This window comes from Puma concolor, chromosome A1 (assembly GCF_028749965.1).
Source record: "Puma concolor isolate L17-30 chromosome A1, mPumCon1.1.hap2, whole genome shotgun sequence".
Classification (NCBI taxonomy): domain Eukaryota; kingdom Metazoa; phylum Chordata; class Mammalia; order Carnivora; family Felidae; genus Puma; species Puma concolor.
In genome coordinates this window covers 150,829,579-150,853,536 of record NC_141667.1, presented here as the reverse complement: position 1 = coordinate 150,853,536, position 23,958 = coordinate 150,829,579, and the positions used below count along the sequence as shown (strand labels likewise).

General features: G+C 45.6%; 1 protein-coding gene and 1 non-coding gene across 2 annotated transcripts in view; one reads left to right on the top strand and one right to left on the bottom strand.

Annotated features, from left to right (window-relative positions):
- RASGEF1C (RasGEF domain family member 1C) overlaps positions 1-23,958 on the top strand; it is an 88,344-nt gene that overhangs the window by 4,233 nt on the left and 60,153 nt on the right. The window lies entirely within an intron of this gene.
- On the bottom strand, positions 1,907-2,012 carry LOC112861800 (U6 spliceosomal RNA). Its single transcript, XR_003223695.1, has one exon. It is a non-coding gene; the product is annotated as a U6 spliceosomal RNA (small nuclear RNA).

Sequence of the window (23,958 nt, the reverse complement as noted above, 5' to 3'; positions counted from 1 at the left end):
TCTTTCTGTGTGTTCAAGACTACTTAGTCTTGGGGCGCCTGGGTGACTCAGTCGGTTGAGCGTCTGACTTGGGTTCAGGTCATGATCTCACAGTTCATGAGTTCATGCCCCGCGTCAGGCTCTGTGCTGACAGCTCAGAACCTAGAGCCTGCTTCTGATTCTGTGTCTCCCTCTCTCTCTACCCCTCCCCAACTTGTGCTCTGTCTCTCAAAAATGAATAAACATTAAAACAAAATTTTTTTTAATAAAAAAATACTATTTAGTCTTATTTGTTCAAGACCACTTTCAGGAGCATTTTGAAGTTTTCCTCACATGTTTTTATTAAGTTTATTCATGAGGATGTGGCTTTGTTTGTTGTTATTATAATTTTTTTCTTCCATCCTGTCTAGAATGGGTCAGTGTGTGTATGTGTGTGTATGTGTGCTGTTTTGTGTGCACCTACCTCACTGAATTTATTTTGTTATTAGTTTCAGCATTAATCCTTTTAGAGAGTTTAGGGATTCTATCATCTGAAACTTGAAATAGTTTGACTTCTTCTTTACTGATTTTTATGCATCTACTTGCTTTCTCTTATCTAATTAAATTGGCTAAATACCTCCCATTCAATATTTTTTTATTTTTTTTAAGTTTTTATTTATTGGGGCACCTGGGTGGCTCAGTCGGTTAAGCCTCTGACTTCAGCTCAGGTCATGACCTCGTGGCTCATGAGTTCGACCCCGAGTCAGGCTCTGTGCTGACAGCTCCGAGCCTGGAGCCTGCTTCAGATCCCGTGTCTCCCTCTCTCTCTGCCCCTCCCCCACTCACGCTCTGTCTCTCTCTCAAAAATAAATAAACATTTTAAAAAACTTTTTAAAAACATGTTAAGTTTTTATTAATTGAGAGAGAGGGAGGGAGAGAGCACAAGTGGGGAAGGGGCAGAGACAGAAGGAGAGAGAAAATCCCAAGCAGGCTCCACACTGTCAGCACAGAGCCCCATGTGGGTCTCGAGCTCCAGAACTGAGAGATCATGACCTGAGTCGAAATCAGAAGTTGGACATTCAACCGACTGAGCCACCTGACACCCTTCCCATTTAATATTCAATATTAGGTATAATGAGCCTCCTTCCCTTGTTCCTGAGGTTAGTAAAAAAAGTCTCTAGTACTTCTCCTGTTACAGGAGATGCTGACTTTAGCCCCGCCCCCCCTCAAAATAAAACAAACACCAGCCAGGATGTTACATGGAAGGTGATGGATGATACACATCCATCCTTTGACCACATGTGTTAACATGTTGTATTGTGTTAGTTGATCCCTAGCCTGTTCTAGTGTTAGTTTTCTTCATTTATTGTATAACTTGTCAAATATCAATTTAAAAATTTCCGTAATAGGGGCTTTCTATCTTTTAAATTATTGTTACCTAAAGTCAATCCAGATTTTTTGGTTTTTACACTGTTCAACACAAAAGTGAATAACATTCTGCCTTGCATGTCAAAAAAGAGAGAGAGAGAGGTACTGACTTTAGAACAGAGATAGGGAGATGTATGTATGTATATGTGGGGGTACACATTAATTCCTATTTTATTGGGTGGTTTCTTAAAATCAAGAATGAATATTGATTTTCATTGAAGACCTATATGGAGATAATTATATGATATTTCTCCTAGCACTGTTAATAAGATGAATCTTTTATTTTTATTTTTTTATTTTTTTAATGTTTTATTTATTTTTGAGAGAGAAAGAGAATGCATGCAAGCAGGGGAAGGGCAGAGAGAGAGGGAGACACAGAATCTGAAGCTGGCTCCAGACTCTGAGCTATCAGCACAGAGCCCGACGCAGAGCTCAAACAAACCCATGAATCGCAAGATCATGACCTGAGCCGAAGTCGGATGCTTAACCGACTGAGCCACCCAGGTGCCCCCCACCTTTTTTAAATACAGAAGGCTTCATAAACTTACCTCTCTTCTTGTGCAGGGTTCATGCTAATCTTCTCTATATTGTTCCAACTTTAGTATATGTGCTGCCAAGGCAAGCACGATAAGATTAATCATACTAATGGATTTCCTGATACCAGGTCCAGGATGAGAGGATAAGGCAAACAATAAGACACAAAATTTATTAAATATGAATATTAAGCCATCCTTGCCTTCCTGAAACGGAAGCCACTTGGGCATGATATATTATGTTTCAATATGATTGTGTTAGCCATCTGGATGTGAGGTCCAGGCGTGGCTTTGCTGGGTTCTTACTGGTGTCGGCCAGGACTAATCCTCATCTAGAGGCTGAGGTAGGAATAGATCTGCTCTTCTACCTATGTGGTTGCCAGCAACACTCACCTTATTTTAGTTGCAGGACAAGAGCTTATTGCCATATTCTGTTGGTTAGAGGAAAGTCAATGGTTCCATCCACACTCCAGGGCGTGAACTCCAGGAGATAGGGATGGCAGGTGCTTTAGTCCATCCAGCACAATGGTGTTAGATTTGTTATTTTTACTAGTTTTCCTAGTCATTCCTTGGTTTGATAAAGTGTAGCTTCTGACAGGTTCTTCAAGAAGGACTCATGAGTATGACGTTCCCTGATTCATTTTATGTTGGCATTGTTTTCTGTCCTCTTGATACCTGAAGGATAGTTTGGCTGGTTATAAAATCCTAGCTCACACTTGCTTTCTTTGAATTCATTATAACGTTGCTCTGGGTTGTATTGCTTACATGCAGTTGTCAAGAAGTCTGATGTAAACATGTTTTTCTTCCTTTTATGAGTCACTTGATCATTTTTCCTGGAGCTCCAGAAGATTGTTTTTTTCTTTACCTTTAAAGTCTAATCATTTTACTAAGAAATATCTTGGAGTTGCCCATTCAGTATCAATTTTCTCAAGTGCACTGGGCAAGGGGTGGGGGGAAGTTAGCTATGCAGATTCAAGTCTGCTTTTATTTCCAGAAAGATTTCTTGGAAAATCATTATGCTGCTAATTATGTTGTTTTTCTTCCAATGCTATGTCTATACACTAGATCTTTTTTGCCCATCTTCTGTATCTATCACTTTCTATATAATCCTCTTTGCTACTGTTTTTATTTCATTTTGGTTTTATGGTTGTTTTCATTCATTTCCTCAATGAACTTTATTAAAATTTCAGTCAAATCTATTCTCCCTAAAAGAGCGTCTACTTTAGTGTTCATTTCTGAGATGATGTTGTGTTTTTCATTTTCTCTCCTGAGTTTGGGAATTCTAGTTTTGTGTGTACCTTTTGTGTGTGTGTCCATTTCCGTTTTGAGTTTTCAAGTTTATATGTAAGGCATTTTGTCACGTTTCAGACGCTTTCGTAAGGCTATTCAAGTCAGGATTCTGTGTTACATTATTCCCATGTAAATTAGTTTCTGGGGAGAATGATTGTCAGCCCCTTAAATTGCTTTTGTATAGATACTGTTTGTTACCCTCTGTTGACTTAGAAGTGTCTTGGGGAGCGTGGGTGGCTTAGTTGGTTAAGTGTCTGATGAATGATTTTGGCTTAGGTCACAATCCCATGGTTTGAGGAATTGAGCCCTGTGTCAGGCTCCAGGCTGACAGCATGGAGCCTGCTTAAGATTCTCACTCTCCCTCTCTGCCTCTCCCCCCACCCCAAAATAAATAAATAAACTTAAAAAAGAAAAAGAAATGTCTTTATGTTTGCAGGTAGTGGGAATAATAGACCAATCATAGGCTAGCCTTGGGGATTTGGGTAACATCAGATTTCTTAGTTCAGGAGTGCCCTCTTCTGTTGGTTTAAGGACTCCTTTACTTGGAGTCTTACCCGGTGTGGGATGGTTTGGTGTCTGCCAAATTTACCATTCACTTTTGCTTCTATAGGCCTTTGATTTCCCCATACTACTTTTTTTTTTACCCTATCCATTTACCCCCAACCCTCTAAAGGCCTCCACCTCTGAGCCACATCCTCTAGAAGCAGGATCTTTCCAAGACAGCCAACCCTGGTCCTGCACGCTTTCTGTCCCTTTTGAATCCCCCCAGAATCCAGTGCTGCCTCTCACCTGGTCTCACATCTGCTCTCAGAACTGCCCCACTCTAGTGGGACTTTCTCCTTCTGGTGTCATTTTGTCTAAATTCTTGGCCCTAGTTCCCTGCTCCTCTTTCCCACCTGGTCTCTGCCCGACCTGCCATGCCAGCAGTTCTCTGGAGCAGGCTCTGCAGGTGGGGTCTCTCGCCTCACTCACACCAACTACAGGTGGGCAGCAGCCTGTCTCCTGGTCACGCTCTAGGCCCCAGTGTGGGTGGTTTTATTTGCGCTCTTGGTCGATCTGTATGGAGAAGTTTGCCTTTAGGTGGCTGCCATTATCTACAGGGACTTGGAGATGTCCCCAAGCTTTTTACTCAGAAAACTTCGTATGGAATGGTGTACACCCCACTTCAATCCATTCCTCATTAACATCTGGCAGTGTGTGTTTTATCTCAGCCCTCATAACTTCAGCTGAACCATTTAAGAGTAAGTGTATCAGTATCTCCTTAGAACAAGGACGTTCTACAAAACCTGAGGTCGGGTGTCACACCCAGGAAACATTAACCCAAAAACATTTCTCTTATACAGTCCATATTCAACTTTTCCCAGTGGCCCCAGTAATGTCCTTTTGGGCCTTATTTTTACATCTGGGATCCAATCAATGATCAAGCGTTGCACTTATTTGTCATGTTTATTAAAGTCTTTTAATCTACCACAGTCCCTCCATATTGTTTGTCTTTCCTGGTGTCATGAAGGCTCCACATCAGTTTTCTCCCATAATCTGGATTTGTTGGACTCTTTCCTCAAAACTCAATTCAGGTGAAGTGTTTTGGGTTGAAGTTGTTTTAAAATTACAGACAGGGGGGTGCGTCGGTGGCTCAGCCAGTTAAGTGTCAGACTCTTGATCTCAGTTCAAGTCATGATCTCGTAGTTGTGACATCAAGCCCCACATTGGGCTCTGCACTGACAGAATGAAGCCTGCATGGGATTCTCTGTCGCCCTGTCCCCTTACCCTTACCCCTTACCCCTTACCCACTCATGCTCTCTCTCTTTCTCTCTCAAAATAAGTAAATAAACATGTATAAAAAATAAAATAAAACAAAATAAAATAAAATAAAATAAAATAAAATAAAATAAAATAAAATAAAATAAAATAAAATAAGGGCGCCTGGGTGACTCTGTTGGTTAAGCGTTAAACTTCAGTTCAGGTCATGATCTCACAGTTGGTGGGTTCGAGCCCCTGTCAGACTCTGTGCTGACAGGTCAGAGCCTGGAGCCTGCTTTGGATTCTGTGTCTCCCTCACTGTCTCTGCCCCTCCCCTGCTAGGCTCTGTCTCTCTTTCTATCAAAAATAAATAAATATTTTAAATTTTTTTTTTAATAAATAAAATAAAGTTACAGACAGGGATGCATACCTAGGAAGAGAAGTCCACCCCGTATTCTGCCAGCCCATCCTGTACCCTCCTGGGAGCTGGACAGGGGCCAGCAGCAGCGTGGGAAGGGGCTGTTGGGAGAAGAGGCCAGGGCCTTGGGGCTGCAGGCTTTACTGGGGTGTCCTGTGGTACTCTTGGGCTCTGGTCTCAGTTTCCCTTCCCACCCTCCTGTCTTCCTTCCTGGTCCTCTTCCTGTCACTGTGCCCTCCCAGCAGGCTGCCTGGCCTATGCACCAGGCTCTGCCTTAGCAGGTTCCTTCTTTCGCGAAAGGTGCTCACCATTTCATGCAGACCCCACAAAGATTCCTCCAGGAACCAGAGGTAGCAGAAGATGCCCACATCACCAAGGCCAGGCTTTGAACCCCTTGCTTCCTCGCTGGGGGACTGCTCTTACACTCCCAGGATCACCCTGCGTTCCAGACACAAAATGGGGCTCATAATGGCAGTGTCTGTGCAGAGAAGGCCTCCACTCTGTTCATTTCCTTCCCTTCCTGGAGACCCAGCATGTGTGCGTCACTTTCAGTAATAATGGCAAGAGTGCGGCCTGGCGCTCCCTTGCCCAGCAGAGCTCTGTGGGCTCCAAAAGGAGCCTTCTCATGCATGTCATGTCTATCTCCATTGCTTCCTTTTTTTTTTAAGTTTATTTATTTATTTTGAGAGAGAGAAAGAGGTGCAAGCGGGGGAGGAGCAGACAGAGAGAAGCAGAGAGAGAGAGAACCCCACGCAGGTTCTGTCAGCACAGAGCCCAACACAGGGCTCAAACTCACAAACAGAGAGATTATGAGTGGAGATGAAACCAAGAGTCAGACACTTAACTGACTGAGCCACCCAGACGCCGCTGTCTCCATGACTTCCGGAAGGCCTTACTACCCAGTCCACTGCCACCCGGCCATCAAGGATGCCCCAAACCCCAAGCCACATAAACTCAGCCAGGGAGAGTCTTATGGACTAATCTGTGAAAGGCCCATGACTGGGGGTGGAAGGAGTGCTCAGTTTTATTATTTTTGGAGAAAGCTAACACAGACTCCAATATTGCCAGTTAACAGCCTTTCCATCCTGCACCAGGATCATCCTAATTGGTGAATTCCTGCTTTACACGAAACAGATCTCACCAAGAGTGGGAAGGAGCGCAGCCTCTTGAAACCAGCAAAACACTGCCCCCTGCAGAGTAAAGATTTCCTTGACTTATTTGGTCAGTATATTGTTCATTTTTAAGTTTATTTATTTTGAGAGAACAGTGCAAGTGGAGAAGGAGCAGAGAGAGAGAGGGAGAGAGAATCCGAGCTCCGAGCTGTCAGTACAGAGCCCAACGCAGGGCTCAAAGCCACAACTGCAAGATCATGACCTGAGCCAAAATCAAGAGTCCGATGCTCAACCAAATGAGCCACCCGGGGAACCCCGGTTCTCTCATTTCGTGAAGCAGACAGAGGTTGCTGTGACAAGTGCCTGAGGCCACAGGTACACAGTGGCCCTGTGTGGGTGCTCCAAGCATCAGAGAGAAGTGATCCTTTCATTATTATTATTTAGCCAAACTCTGTTGCTTTGGGATGCTGTTTGGATTTAAAAACAAACAAATGAACGGGACACCTGAATGGCTCAGTCAGTTAGGTGACTCTTGATTTCAGCTCAGATCATGATCTTTCAGTTTCCTGAGTTTGAGCCCCACGTCGGGCTCTGCACTGGCAGCACGGAGCTTGCTTGGGATTCTCTCCCCTTCTCTCGGTGCCCCTCCCCACCGCTCTCTCAAAATAAATAAAGTTAAAAAATAAAAAATATGAGAAAACAGAGGTTCAGGGACATAAGGGGACCTCACAGGGCCATCCAGACCATGCAAGCCTTAGAGCTTGGTCTGTGTGTTTATTTCTGAGATGTTTGCATTCAGGGCTGTTCACATTCAGATGTTTACATTTAGGTGGTGTGACCTGCCTGCTCCTTCTGTCTTCATGGGGACTCCACTCTGCTCAGCCACCCATTTGTCCATCCATCTGACCACTGGCCAGACATGTGCTAAGCAGACAGGAGTGCCTGTCTGAGTGCTTACTATCCTATCAGGCAGTGTGCGCCACATTGTTTTTTAAACATTACCTCACAAGAAAGGAAATAAATAAAATAGAAAGCAAAAGAGAAAAAACCCTTTGAAAAGATTAATAAAATTGATCAAGTCTTAGCAAGACTGCCTAGAAGAACACACAAGTTACCCAAATCCCACAGACATTAGAAGGATAACAGATTTTTATGAGGAACTTTATACCAGTACATTTGATAAAAGGGACAAATGCCTTGAAAGACGTAACTTCCCAAAACTGATGCAAGGAGAAATAGAAAATCTATTTCTGTTAAAGGAATTTAATTTATAATTTTTTTAATGTTTATTTATTTAATGTTTAGAGAGTGGGGGGAGAAGGAGAGAGAGAATCCCAAGCAGGCCCCCATTCAGTATGTTTGCCTTTTAGTTTTGTTGATTATTTTCTTCGTTGTGCAGAAGCTTTTTATTTTGATGTAGTCCCAAGAGTTTGTTTTTGCTTTCGTTTCCCTTACCTCAGGAGACATATCTAGTTAGAAGGTTCTACAACTGAAGTCAGAGAAGTCACTGCCTGTGTTCTCTTCTACAATTTTTATGGTTTTAGGTCTCAAATTTAGATCTTTAATCCATTTTGAGTTTATTTTTGTGTATGGTGTAAGAAAGTGGTCCACTTTCTTTTGCATGTAGCTGCTCAGTTTTCTCAACACCATTTGTTGAAGAGACTGTCTTTTTCCCATTGCATATTATCTCCTCCTTTGTCAAAAATTAATTGACCATATAATTGTGGGGTTATCTCTGGGCTTTCTATTCTGTTCCATTAACCTATGTGTCTGTTTTTGTGTCAGTACCATACTGTTTTGATTGCTACAACTTTGTAATATAACTTGAAGTCTGGGATTGTGATACCTCCCATTTTGTTTTTCTTTTTCAAGATTACATTGGCTATTCAGAGTCTTTTCTGGTTCCATACAAATTTTTGTATTGTTTGTTCTAGCTCTGTGAAAAACGTTGGTGGTATTTTGATAGGGATGGCTTTAAATGTGTAGATTGCTTCAGGTAGTATAGACATTTTAACAATATTTGTTCTTCCAATCATGAGCATGGAATGTCTTTCCATTTCTTTTTGTCTTCTTCAATTTCTTTTATCAGTGCTGTATAGTTTTCAGAGTACAGATCTTTCTTCTCTTCGGTTAAGTTTATTCCTAGGTATCTTATTATTTTTTGTGCAATTATAAATGGGATTATTTTATTGACTTCTCTTACTGCTGCTTCATTATTAGTGTATATAAATGCAATGGGTTTCTGTACATTGATTTTATGGTGCAACCTTGCTAAGTTCATTTATCAGTTTTAGTAGTTTTTTTGGTGGAGTCTTTAGGCTTTTCTATTTAGGGTATCATGTCATCTGCAAATAGGGACAGTTTTACTTCTTCCTTACCAATTTGAATGCTTTTTATTTCTTTTTGTTGTCTGATTGCTGTGGAGGGGACTTCCAGTACTATGTAGAATAAAAGTGGTGAGTGGACAGCCTTGTCTTGTTCCTGTCCTCAGGGGGAAAGTTCTCAGGTTTTCACCACTGAGGATATGTTAGCGGTGGGATAGCACGTTGTCTTTATCCATTCATCCATCAGTGGGCACTTAGTTTGTTTCCATATCTCGGCTATTGTAAATAATGATACAATAAACATGGGGGCGCAGATATCTTTTCAAGTTAGTACTTTTGTTTCTTTTGGGTAAATACCCACTAGTGTAATTACTGGATCATAAGGTGGTTCTATTTTTAATTTTATGAGGAACCTCCATCCTGTTTTCCAGAGTGCCTCCACCAGTTTGCATTCCCACCAACAGTCACACAAGGGCTCCCTTTTCTCCGCATCCTCACCAACACTTATCATTTCTTGTCTTTTTGATACTAGCCATTCTGACAGGTGTGAGCTGCTATCTCACTGTACTTTTTTTTTAATTTTTTTAATGTTTATTTATTTTTGACAGAGAGAGAGACAGAGTGCGAGGAAGGGAGGAGCAGAGAGAGAGACACAGAATCTGAAGCAGGCTCCAGGCCCTGAGCTGTCAGCACAGAGCCTGACGTGGGGCTCAAATCCACAAACATGAGATCATAACCTGAGCCAAAGTCAGATGCTTAACCAACTGAGCCACCCAGGCACCCCAATCTCATTGTACTTTTGATTTGCATTTCCCTGATGATGGGTGACGTTGAGCATCTTTTCGTGTGCCTGTTAGCCATCTGTCTGTCTTCTTTGCAAAAATATCTATTCAGATCCTCAACCCAAATTTTAAAGTTAAAATGTAAGTGATCATTAACCATTAATTAATCATAATTAATCCATTCTAATTGTATTGTTTGGGTGCTTTTTGCTATTGAGTTATATGAGTTAGATAAAATATTCTTAATGAATTTTTTAAAAATTGTGGATAGTGGGAATGATGGAAGTGGGGTGGGTAGGGAAGATGGCCCAGGTGGACGAAATGGAGGGATTGATCATGTTTCCCTGCCTGATTGGGTGGAGGGCCTCTAGGCATCTAACTTGTTATCATGCTTCATAACATATATGTTACAGGTAATCTTTTTACATAGCAACCATTACATAATAAAATCACTTTTTTTTTTTTAGTTTATTTCAAGAGACAGAGAGCATGAGTGGGGGAGGGGCAAAGAGACCCAGAATCCCAAGGAGGCTCCGCACCATCAGCATGGAGCCCGACTAGGGGCTTGAACTCATGAACCATGAGTTGATGACCTGAGCCAAAACTAAGGGTCGGACACCTAACCGACTGAGCCACTTAGGCGCCCACGTAACAAAATCACTTTCAGTGAATGCAAAATATTAAAAGGAGTTCTCATATTTTCTTCCCATACTCCTCATGTTGGTCTGTGCTATGGGGCACCCTTTGCCCTTGGCAGACCACTAAGTTCATCCAACCACAAGGTCACCAGCCCCCACATGCCCCCGCCCCTCTGCAGCAGGCCCAGGGCATCCCTGAGCTCACACCCCAGTGAAGGAGGGCTGCAGGTGGGGACAACTCAAGGGAGGCTCCCTGGGGGAGCCCATGCCCCGGCTGCTCTAGAGGGGGTCAACCAGGAGCCCAGGCAGAATGTTGGTGGTCAGGTAGGAGGGGAGGAAGGAGCAAGGGTCCAGGCCCCCAGTATCAGAGACTCGGGCAGTATGGCTGTGTGCAGCTTGAGGACAGACACTGGACCACTGTCGCTACCTGCATGCACACAGGCTGGGGGTGCGGCATGGGGTGTATGGGAGGGTTCTGGGCCTTGTTACCTTCTTTTTGTTTTAGTGTTTATTTTGGAGAGAGAGAGAACGTGAGCTGGGGAAGTACAGGGGTGGGGACTGGACAGGGGATCTGAAGCAGGCTCTGCACAGAACCCAACCTGGGGCTCAAACTCACAAACTGTGAGATCATGACCTGAGCTGAAGTCAGATGCTCAACCAACAGAGCCACCCAGGCACTCCTGGGCCTTCTTACCTTCTTAAGCCATTTCCTGGCTTCCTTGTCAACCCTCAGCATACACAAACACAACAGAAGCAGGCAGAGGAGCCAGGAGAAAGGGGCTGGGGCTCTGGACTGGGTCACACACCCAGACCCACCCTCGGCAGGTGACGGCGGGGTGGGGGGGGGGGGCGGGGGAGGGGGTGTGGGGAGTGGCTGGCTCTGATCCTCAGAGGTTAATAGTGCATCGAAGGCCCGCACTATTGTGACATATCCCCAGAGAAATGAACTCCGTAGTCCTTTCGAGTTTAATGGTGGTGCCCTTCCGTCACCCAGGGGCACTGTGTCCTGACCACACCAGGGGCTTTCGCGGCTCAGCAGTTCTGATACCAGGGCTGTTCTGACAAGCCCCTTCAGAATCAAACATTGCACACTTGGTGGTTTGTGTGAATGTGTGCAAGGGGATTGTGGAAAGGGTTAAAGACACTGAGGTGACAGAGTGTGTGACAGCTGCTCCGGGCGTGAATTGCAGGCCCCCGGTGGCCTGCGGATTGAAAACAGATGTTTCTGCATGAACGCAGCCAAATTGTATTAGCACTTTGGATGATGAAAAGGGCTTTAAGTGTCTGCATGTTGCAGTTCTGAAATGTTTGCTGGGGAAAATGTCCTTATATTTTGCAAACAGCGAGTGTAAAGGGGGTGGGGGACAAATTAGGTTATTGGCTGTAACCAATTTCAGGAGCAGAGTTGTTGACAGATGCACATTGCATGTAATAAACTGATCAGCAGTGTTGCCACTCACCTTAATGAGGAAGCCTGTGTCCCTGCTGCCGTCTTCGTCCCTGGCTCAGTCAGGGAGGGCAGCCCAAGGTCACACAGCACCCATGTCTCATGGGACTTTCAGGGAGATAGTCACAGGCTTGACTCTCTTTTCTTTTCTTTTTTTCTTAAAAATTTTTTTAGGGGCGCCTGGGTGGCGCAGTCGGTTAAGCGTCCGACTTCAGCCAGGTCACGATCTCGCGGTCCGTGAGTTCGAGCCCCGCGTCGGGCTCTGGGCTGATGGCTCAGAGCCTGGAGCCTGTTTCCGATTCTGTGTCTCCCTCTCTCTCTGCCCCTCGCCCGTTCATGCTCTGTCTCTCTCTGTCCCAAAAATAAATAAACGTTGAAAAAAAAATTTAAAAAAATTTTTTTTTAAGTTTTTTATTTATTTTTGAGAGAGAGAGAGAGACAGAGTACTAGTAAGGGAGGGGCAGAGAGAGGGAGACACAGAATCCAAAGCAGGCTCCAGGCTCCAAGCTGTGCAGAGCCTGATGCGGGGCTTGAACCCACAAACCATGAGATCATGACCCAAGCCAAAGTCGGATGCTCAACTGACTGAGTCACCCAGGCGCCCCTCTTTTCTCTTCTAACTTTTTCTTATGGAAAATTTCAAAAACTTAAACATGCAAAGAATAGGGCAAACATGACCCGCCACCACGTACCCATGTCCCAGCTCCTCTGCTAACCTCACAGCTCATTTTCCTCTGTGTGTGCGCCCAGCCTGCCCCTTCCCTGCCGTGACTCCAGTGTGGAGTGCTTGTATTTGTATAAGCGCCATGCCACTGACACAACTAATGAATGGATAACAATTTCTTAATATTGTTTAAAAGCCAGTCCATAATCAGATGCTTCAATGACTTCAAAAATATCTTTTCACACTTGGGTTGTTCAAACCAGGATCTAAGACATGCTCTGCACATTGCATTTGATTTTTTAACTTCTTTAAAAAAATTTTTTTTAAGTTTACTTATTTATTTGAGAGAGAGAAAGACAGCACAAGTGAGGGAGGAGCAGAGAGAGAGGGAGAGAAAGAATCCCAAGCAGGCTCCACACTGTCAGCACAGAGCCCTGCATGGGGCTCGAACTCACAAAACTGCAAGATTGTGACCTGAGCCAAAACTAAGAATTGGACGCTTAACCAACTGAGCTGGCAGACACCCCGATCTTTTGACTCTTAAGCCTCCTTTATTCTGGAATTGTCCTTCTCTCCCTCTCCTCTTTGTTTGTTTCTTTGTTTTGCTTTGTTTGGGTTTTGTTTTTGTTTTTTGTTTTTTGGTCTTTAATCCACTGATTTCCTTGAGAAACAGGGACATTTGTCCTGCAGAGTGGCCCCTCTTCTGCATTTGTCTGTCTCCTGGTGTTGTTGATCTTGTTTGTGAACCCCCTACTTGCCCTCACCGAGTACTCTGATCTAGACCAGCTCTGTCCGGTAGAAATACCACAGAGTCCTGTGAGTCATGTGAAATTTTCTTGTGGCCGCATTAAAAAAGGTGAAATTAAGATTAATAGTCTATTTTGGGACGCCTGGGTGGCTCAGTCGGTTGAGTGTCAACTTCGGCTCAGGTCATGATCTCGCAGTTTTATGAGTTCGAGCCCCACGTCATGCTCACTGCTGTCAGCGCGGAGCCCGCTTCAGATCCTCTGTCTCCCTCTCTCTCTGTCCCTCCCCCACTCATACTCTCTATCAAAAAAATAAATAAGCATGTTTTTAAAAAGATTAATAACCTGTTTTATGTAACCCAGTATCTCCAAGATGTTACCATTCCAACCTGTGATCAATATAATACAATGATATAGCCTTTTTCATACTGTCTTCAAAATCAGATGTGCATTTAGTGCTTACCACACATCTCAGTTTTAATGTTAAGTTTCCATCAAAAATAGTTGACTGGGGGGGCGCCTGGGTGGCTCAGTCGGTTGAGCATCCAACTTCAGCTCAGGTCATGATCTCACAGTTCATGAGTTTGAGCCCTGCATCTGGCTCTGTGCTGACAGCTCAGAGCCTGGAGCCTGCTTCAGATTCTGTGTCTCTCTCTGCCCCTCCCCTGCTTGTGCTCCGTCTCTCTCTCTCAAAAGTAAATAAACATTAAAAAAAAATTTTTAAAGAAATAATTGACCTGAATTTAAATTTCATAAAAATAACGGTAGAAAAGTTGAAAAGCATACTTAAATGTTTTCTAATAACTATCAAATATCAGATTTTATAGTTATTTTTTAAACATGTGTATAGTTGTTATACAATAAACACTCACAACATATATAAACATATGTAAATACTCATGAAACCATCACCACAAAATGTTCCATGTATCTATCCAGCTACTTTCACTCAGCATGGTCATTTTAAAATACACCCATGTTGTTGTGTGTATTGAAAGCTTCATTCCTGGGGTGCCTGGGTGGCTCAGTTGGTTGAGTGTCCAACTTCGACTCAGGTCATGATTTCAAGGTTCCTGAGTTTGAGCCCTGAGTCAGGCTCTGTGCTAACAGCTCAGAGCCTAGAGCCTGCTTCACGTTCTGTGTCTCCCTCTCTCTCTTCCCCTCCTCCACTCATGCTTTGTCTCTCCCTCTCTCTCTCTCTCTCTCTCTCTCTCTGTCTCCCAAAAATAATCAAAAATTAACATTAAAAAAATTTTAAAGAAAGCTTCATCTCTGTCATTGCTGAGCAAGATCCCCATTGCATGGATATACCACAATTTGTTTCTGTGGTAGGCAACATTCTAAGATGGCCCCCAGGGTTCTCTCCACCCCAATAGATACACATTAGATAATCCCCTCCCCTTGAGTGTAGGAAGGACGTTTGAATATGAAGAAATTTCTGGCGATTTGTCAGTTGACTTTGAGTTACTGAAAAAGGGAGATTATTCTAGGTGGGTCTGACCAAATCAGGTGAACCCTAAAAGATGAACCGAGTCCTCCAAAAGTCAGCTTTGAAGCCTGAGAGAGATTCTTCTCTTGGCTTTGAAGAAGCAAACTATCATGGCGATCAGAAAGTGGGTGGCATCTTAGAGTTGAGGGTCTCTGTCCTACAAGTGCAAGCAACTAAATTCATTGAGGTTGGAAGAGGATCCCAATGCTCAGATAAGATGGCAGCCCCTGCTGAAACCTGATTTCGGCCTGGTGAGTCCCTGAGCAGAGGACCCAACCAGAATGTTCCAGAATCCTGACCCAGAGAAACTGGGAGATAATAAGTTTGTGTTTATTTAAGTTCATGGTAATTGTAAACAAAATTTGTGGCACTTGTTACATAGCCATAAGAAACTGGTACATGTATCTGTTTCGCCTGCTGATGGACATTTGGGTTGTTCATGTTGTGGGACTATTATAAATAATACTGCTGTGAACATTTATATGAAGTCTTTGTGTGCATATATGCTTTTATTTTTCTTGCATAAATACCTTGAAGTGGAATGGCTAAGCTATGTGGTAAGTTCATGTTTAACTTTATAAGAAACTGCCAAATTCCTTTTCAAAGTGCTTGAATCATTATACATTCCCACTAGTGATGTGTGGAAGTTCCACTTGCTGTGCATTCAGTAGCTGTGTAGTAAATTTTGAAATTAGGATTGTGAGCCCTCCAACTTTGTTATTCATTTCAAGATTCTTTTGTCTCTTCATGACCCCTTGCAATTCCATATGAATTTTAGAATGGGTTTGGATTTCTGTAACAAAAAAAAAAAAAAAAAAAAGGCCATTGGAATTTTGGTAAGGATTGCATTGTATATATAGATTGCATTGAGTAGTTTTGCCATTTTTATGACATTAAATTTTCTAATCCATGAAAATGAGATGTCTTTTTTTTTAATTCTGATTTTCTTTCATGTCTTTTCAATAATATTTTGTAGTTTATAGTATAAAAGCCTCTCACTTTCTTGGCTACATTTTTTTCTCAGATATTTTCTTCTTTTGGATGCTATTGTAAAATGGTATTGTTCTCTTAATTTCCTTTTCAGTGTGTTAATTGCTTGTGTATAGAAACACGACTGATTTTTGTGTCTTGTTCTTGTACTCCACAATTTTCCTGAATTTGTTTATCAGCCCTGGTAGCTTTTTTATGGGTTCTTTGGGATTTTGTCTATATGGGATCATGCCATCTGTGAATAGAGATGGCTTTACTGTTTCCTTTTAATGTAATACCTTTTATTTCTTTTTCTTGCCCAGTTTACAATAAAATATTGAGTAGCAGTGATGAAAGCGGGCATCCTTGTCCTATTCCTGATGAGAAGGTTTTTAACTACAATTTCCATTTCTTTCTTATTTGGTGAGATTGGGTAGTTTGTATCTTTCAAGAAAATTTTCCACGTCACCTAAATTGTCAATTGATTGGCATGAAGTTGTCCATGACATTTCCTTATTATTCTTTTGATATCTTTAGAACTTGTATTAATATCTTTCTCCCATTTGTGATATTGGTAATTTGTGTATCCCCTCTTTTTTCCTGATTAGCCAGACTAGAAGTTTATTAAATTTGTTAATCTTATCAGAAAACCAGCTTTTTGTTTCATTGTTTTTCTCTATTGTTTTTCTGTCATATACACCATTGATTTCTGCTCTGAATAGTATCATCTCCTTTCTTCTGCTTTGTGTTTCATTTGTTCTTCTTCCAGTTTCTGAAGGTAGAAGCTGAGGTCATCAATGTGAGTATATGATTTAAGATCTATTTTTTTAATCTTTATTTATTTTTGAGAAAGAGAGAGACAGAGTGCAAGCAGGGGAGGGGCAGAGAGAGAGGGAGGCACAGAATCCCAACCAGGCTCCAGGCTCTGAGCTGTCAGCACAGAGCCCTACTCAGGACTTGAACTCACAAGCTGTGACATCATGACTTGAGCCAAAGTCAGATGCCCAACTGACTGAGCCACCCAGGTGCCCCTATTTTTTTTTCTAATATAGGCATTTATATGTAAAATTTCCACTAAGTATCACATTAGCTGCATCCCACATACTTTGACATGTTGTGTTTCTTTCTTCATTCAGATCAAAATATTTTAAAATTCTGTTATTATTTTTTCTTTTACCCCAATAAGTTATTTAGAAGCATATCTTTTAGTCTCAAAAGGTTTGTTAATGGTATCTAATTTAATTCCACTACAGCCAAAGAACATACTTTCTATGACTTGAATCCTTTTAAATGTACTGAGATTTGTTTTATGGCCCAGAATATGGTCTGTCTTGTTAAATATGCATGTGGATTCTGCTGTTGTTGTGTGAAGGGTTCTATCAGTATAAATCAGGTTAAGTTACTTGGTAATGTTGAAATGGTCAATATTCTTCCTGGTTTTCTGTTTACTTGTTCTGTCCATTAATGAGTAAGTGGTGTTCAAATCTCACCTGCAATTTCCATTATGAAATGGCCCTCTTTATCTATTATAATGTCCTCTGCTCTGAAATCTGTTTTGTCTGATGATAATGTGGACATACCAACTTTCTTTCCTTTTCTCATCTTTTTACTTTTAACCTATTTGTGTCTTTATATTTAAAGAGGGGTTCTTATAGGTGTGCTGGATGGCTCAGTCAGTTAAACGTCTGACTTCAGCTCAGGTCATGATCTCACAGCTCGTGAGTTCAATCCCTGCATCAGGATCTGTGCTGACAGCCCAGAGCCTAGAGCCTGCTTTGGATTCTGTGTCTCCCTCTCTCTGCCCCTCCCCGCTCATGCTCTGTCTCTCTCTCAAAAATGAATGAACATTAAAAAAAATTTTTTTTTAATAAAGAGGGGTTCTTGTAGACAGCATCTATGTGGTTCTTGCTTTCCTATTCAATCTGAAAATTTCTGGTTATTAATCCAGTTGTGGAGACCATTTACATTTAGTGTATTCATTGATATTATTGGATTTAAATCATCTTACTATGTTTTTTAGTTGTTTCATGTACTCTTTATTCCTTTTACTTTTTCTGATTCTTTTAAACTAATTGGGGGCAGGGGACGCCTGGGTGACTCAGTTGCTTAAGCGTCTGACTCTTGATTTCAGCTCAGGTCATGATCTCAAGTTCGTGAGTTCAAGCCCCATGCCGGGCTCTGCGCTGACAGTGTGGAACCTGCTTGAGGGGTGGCTTGGGGCCAGAACTTAGCTCCCTGAGCCTGTAAGCAGGGACCTAGGACCCAGGGGTGATGACAGCTGTTAAAGGACTTGCAAACTGTAAAGTGCTTGCACACACCCATCTGAACCCCCAAATAGCAGGTTGCCTTCTGACTACTTCTGGTCAGTGGTGGCAGCTCTGGGTTTAGAGGAGAGGGGCCCTGCAGCTATTGTGTCTGAAGGCAGCAGCCGGGCCACCCCGTAGGCCAGCCTCTGCTTTGACAGATGACTTGGAATCAGTTATCCCTGCCTTTTGTTAAACACAAATGTGCCCTACATGCGCCTGCATGTTATTACCTCCACGGATTCATACAAGCCTGGAGAGAGAGGAGACTGTTGCCTTTTTTTTTTTTTTTAAGTTTATTTATTCTGAGAAACAGAGAGAGACAGCAGGGGAGGGGCAGAGAGAGAGGGAGAGAATTAGGGAGAGAATCCCAACAAGCTCTGTGATGTCAGTGCAGAGCCCGACACAGGGCTTCAACTCACGAACCGTGAGATCCTGACCTGAACTGAAGTTGGACGCTTAACCAACTGAGCCACCCAGTGACAGTTACCTTTTAGTGGAATTGGCTGGTTTTCCCAGAGCAGCAGACAGGTGCAGCCTCAGTAGGTGGCCTCCACCTGGCGCCTGCAGAGTGACCAGCGCTCCTGCCCACCTGAGGCCCCACACTTCACCCCCACCACCTGTTGGCTCTCTCCTTTCTTTTTGAAGGAACACAAAGAAGTCAGAAACGCAGAAAGGGGTAAATGAGAAATTAAAACCCCTCACTAGCCCATTAAATGAGATGATCCCTCTCGTCGTTGAACGTACTGGGGCTTTTTCTCTGGGCGCATGGAAGTGTCATTTTCTTCTGCAAAGATCCGTTCCTCCGAAAGCAGAACCTGAATTATAACTGGCTTTTCTCACTCCGCCGCTGGCAGACATTCTTCTCAGAGGCTCTGGCGCTGCTCTGACGGCCAGGTGGTATGAAGAATGGGCTCACACTTTGTTGGCCAGTGCTCTGTTTCTGGGCTCCCCTCATGTTCAGCCTGGTGAGGTGCTACTGATGGTTACACACACACCCCAACGCTGGATTGGGTCCCTGAGTAGTTGCTGTGTAAGGTCAAAGGTGTTGATCCAGGCCACCTTCTGCCTTCATGCCATCCACCAGGGGGTCTTGGGAGGGTCCTCAAAGCCTCAGGCATCACCTGTGGGGTCACTGTGCCATGTGGTCCCCTGCCCCTGGCTGTACCCTAGACCCACTGATCAGCCTTTCCATCCTGCACCACCCTCCTCCAGGCCTCCAAGACCCCCTCCCCCAACCTCCTCCCGCTGTGGTGCCCATGTCTCCCCACCCACCCCTCCAATCTCTTCTCCCTACAGTCTCCCTCATCTTCATCAAGTCACCCCGTGGCCAAGTGTTACCCAAGTAGCTGAGTGACCTTCCCATCAGCAATGCCCCTGCCATCTGAACATCAGCATAAGCTGTGGGCCTCACCTTCCCAATCTGTCCAGATTGCAGCCACTCCTTTCCACCCCAATTCCAGCTCGTTCCATACTCCTGGCTCTCCCTCCACCTGGTCTTCTCCCAACAGTCAGAGACCCATCAGAGACCCTCCAGGCCATCCTGCAGCACTTGACCAAACCTACCTCCTCCCCATCCTGTGCCCCATGGCAAGGGTCCCTATCACCCTGCTGCAGCCATAGTAACCTTGCCCTTCCTGGCTTACTCCCTCCTCTGGGCCTTGGCACTAGCTGGCCCCCTCCACACACCCTCCTCCCAGTCCCCAGATGTCCTTCCCAAGGCTGGTTCTTCCTGCCATTGAGTTTGACCAGATGTCACCTCCACACATCAGCCTGGGAGCTGGGGTCACTAGGCCCATTTTACAGACAAGAATGTGAGAGGGAAAGTGACCTCCTCAGAGTGTCCTGGCCAATAAGGACCAAGCCCACCTCTACCCTCTGGTCCCATAGGCCATTGCCAATTCAGCACAGCTTCTGCCTACTGGTGACGGCATATTCCAGATAGGCATATTCCATCCATCTCAAGAGTCTGGGGTAGTATGATTCTTCGTATTGCATGTGCAGAAGCTCAGCTCAATCATACTTAAGCTCAAAGGGATAATTTGTTTGTGTCTGTAAATAAAAAGCCCAGGGGATGGACTTCAGGCATGGCTAGATCTAGGACATGGCTTCAGTCTCTCTGCCTTTGGCTCTGCTTTCTCCACATGGGTTCCTCTTACAAGGAAGCCCCAGCAGCCCCAGTCACACTTATTTTCTATGCTTTCCATGACCTGAGCAGAAAGACAGAGTGTCTGCTCTGACAGTTCAAATACATGTTCCAAGAACAGAGTGCAGTGGCCCAACCAGGTAACGTGCCTACCATGAATCGATTTCAAAAGCTGGAGGAATGCAATATGCTGAGTGGCCAGGCCTGGATCACATGCCCATCTCAAACCGTTGCAGGTCAAGGCAGCTCCTGCCTGGAGTGGCTACCAGAGCCGTGGGAGCCTTCTACCTGAGACAAGAGAGGAAGGACAAAATGGGTTTTGTTGACAGAAGAAGGAGGGACAGATGATGGGCAAGCAGAAGCCACAGAGGGCGGGGACCCTGGGCAGCCACGGCAGGGTCAGGTCTTGGCGTGAAACCTGGAGGCAAACCTAGCCTCCCTCTGGCACCTGCCGCCCCTGGCCTTCCTCGATCCGTTAACTGCTGCAGCTTGGCGGGAGGGATCATGCAGACACTCACCCGAGTGCCCTCACTGGGGCTGCTGGAGCTGAGAGGAGGCTAAAAATGGAGCCAGTTAACAGCCTACTTCCTTAGGGAAGCTGCTAGGTGAGCGGAGCCTGAGCACTCCGTGAACTCAGCTTGAGTACTAAGGGACTAAGGCAGACCAGCCCCTGTGTCGGGAGGGGGGCAGGCCCCAAGAGGGAAAGGACTGGGGCTGCTGAGTCAGGGGTCTGATGCGCAGCTGGCCCCAAAGGCATGCTTTCCCCCAGGGTGGATGTTTCTGGAAGTAGCCCCCAGTCGTTCTATGGCCCTTAGGCCAGCCTCCCCATCACTGCCTCTCACCCAGCCCCTCCTTCTCACCCCGAGGGTCTCACTGCCCTCACCCCAGTTCCATCCATCCCTGGAAGCCCCTCTTGTCTGCAGCCCCCTCCTCCAGGAAGCCAGGTTTACCAAGGTGTGCCAGGAGGGGATGCACGCAGGCACTGGCTTCTGCCAAGCGATTGCCAGAGCAACAATGTTTTCATTGAATCTGTGTGGCTAAATCTTTTCTGAAGAAAGATACTAGCCTGAGCAAACCAGGGCCCCCCTGTCACCTGAGCGGCGGGGCCTGTCTGGACCAGCAGCAATTCCTCCCTGGTGTAGCCCGACAGGGCCAGGAGGTGTAATGGGTGACACCTGGCCTGGCCTACGGCCCACACAGAGCCCACAGTCATTGCCCTGATGACAGGATGGATGGCCACTCAAGCTGAGTCTTTGCAAGAATGAAGCAGGCAGTCAGTGAGGCTGGCTCATCCAGTGTCCTCCTTGGCCATTCATCTGCAGGAGCCCACAGAAGCCAGGAGGGCTGCGGGGAGGGTGTGGCCACTGCCTCAAGGGCCATCTGCTGCCCAAGGGTGTCACCTGCTGAGGTCCAGGCTTCCTGCAGGGCTCAGGCATGTCAAGGAGCCAGCTTGGTTTGCCTAAGAGACCCCGGCGTAGGAGGTCCCAAAACCCACCCCACTGGCAGCCAGTGATGCTGCCTCTTCAGGCTGGACTGAGGATTAAATACAGCCATGTGTTTGTTCACCATTCAGTCATTGTTACGTGTTGATGTGGTTATTTTAACACATTTTGAAAAGCATACAGCCAGCACACATTAGACCCATGAGGTCATAGATACTGTTGGTAAGGATGATGCTAATTTTATAAACTTTTTTTTTAAGTTTATTCATTCATCTTGAGAGAGAAAGAGAGAGTGTGTGTGTACTCGAGCAGGGGAGGGGTAGAGAGAGAGAATCCCAAGCAGGCTCTACGCCGTCAGCACAGAGCCCGATGAGGGTCTCAAACCCACGAACCATGAGATCATGACCTGAGCCGAAGTCAAGAGCTGGACGCTCAACTGACTGAGCCACCCAGGTGCCCCAGGACGATGCTGATTTTAAAACGTGGATTGATATGAGGAACGTGATTGACTGAATAGCTGTGCAGGAAGCAGTCAGGCCTGGAAATACCGCAAACTGACCCTGGAGTGCCTCATTCAACAAACGCTGAAATGGAGGGACCATTTCCCAAAGGCCCTAAGCCTGAGGCCGGGTTCTTGGAGGGACCCTAGGCGCTGCCCAGGACAGGTGTGCCCAGGGGGAGCCCCGTCCGTGTCACCCACCTGTACCTGGCATACAGGTGTCCCCGATCCTGGGAAGGCCCCCCTCCTGGTGGGGGTCCTCGCTCCTCCAGCACCCCTCAGGGACTCCACACGCTGCCACTTGTAGCCCAGGGCTCACCACGGAGGAGGTGGGGTGAGCTGGGTTCTGAGTCACACACCACCACAGCCCGGCTCCCTCGCCTGCAGGGGCAAGTCAGGCACCACAATTTCGTCATGTGAAACAGAACAAGAGCAGCCTCATGCAGATGGGCAAGTGCAGGTGACAGTGCTGGCTGCTGGAGAGGAGGCAGTGAGCCCAGACTCCTGCTGTTGTGATCACGATGACGGCTCCTCCCCCTCACGACTGCTCCAGACCCCTTTCTTCCAAGGCATTGTGGTGCTTTCTGATATCACATGCTCATGTTTGAGCACGTGTGTATCAGCCATGTTTGGACTGTGACTTTGTCTGAAGCAAAGTGGCTGGTTCACAGCTGTACCCTCCCCTCCACCAGCACGAGGCAGTGCACTGGGGGCCACTTCGTTAGGAGGCTCCAGGTGAGGACCCAAGTCTGTGGCCTCAAATCAGGGACCTCGCTGGTTTAAGGTTCTTGCCAGCCTGAGCATCAGAATTATGCAGGCTGACCAAGATCAGAAGCATCTGTGAACCCCCTGGAGGCAGAGAGCAGGGACAAATGTCCAATGCCCGCAGCTGAGCAGGTGGCTCTTCCCCCAGTGGTGAGACGGCCTGGCCTCTGAGGCAGGGACTTGCTGGCTTCTGCAGTGGTGGACACAACCACGTGGCCTTCAAGCCAGGATTCAGGTTCTAACCCAGCTGCCTCCTTGACCATCTTTCAGGACAGTGGCTAGGGAGACTCCATTTTTCCCGGGTTCCTGGGGTTGACCCTGTGCAGGGGGGCAGCCTCTAGGGCCTGTGGTCAGTGTAGCCTGCCATCCTTCATCCTTCCTGAGCCTTTCCCCACACGAGCTGCCTGGGGTCTCCATGCAGAGATCCTCCCAAGTCAGAGTCAGTCCCTGTTTTGGGCTATTCTGGACCCGCTTGCAGAAGATGGTAAAAGCCTGCTATCAGTTTGAGTCCCTGGAAGCGGTGGGGGCCATTCTGTCCCCATCATGCTCCAGCTGGGTGACCTAGCATGGGTCAGGTCCTCTTCCTGAGCCTCAGTTTCCCCTTCTGTGAAATGCAGAGAAGGACGAAACTGCTTTTAGGCAAGTCTTGGGGACAGCAGATTCACAATGGTGTGTTTGTGCACATGCAGCCTGGGTGTTGGCTGCAGCCCAGGACGGGGACTGAACCCACAATTGCGAGTGTAGCCGCCAAGCTGGGGGGGTGGTTCAGACGCACACATGCACATGTCGTCCCAGCCTTTCTGACAACGGCCTTTTCTCTGTTTGCTGGATGTTTCTAAGAGAAGCCAGAGAAAAACAGTATGTTTCTTTGTTTTGTTATAACACTGATGACTTCATCCATCCTTGTTCTTCCGAGAAAAGACGATGACGAATTTGTTAAAGTTCAGCTGCGAGAGCCCCCTCTTATAGCAAGAATGAGAAGTATTTAAAGGCAGCTTCTTGCTTCTTGGAGTTATTTTCAGCTAAGTGGCCCTTCCCGGTGTCACTCAGGCCTCACAGCAGGTCTCCAACTCCTCCTGTCCATGGGGAGAAGGGCTAGGAGCCCGTGTCCTGGTCACTTGCCCCCCGACCCCCTGGGACTTCCCCGTATGAGTGGCCCCCATACCTGTGGATCCCAGTCACGGGTCGCCATTAACAAAAACCTGCACAGTTTCCAACTCATTCCCCCAGATTACCAAATTCAGGGCAGAAATGAAATGATTTCT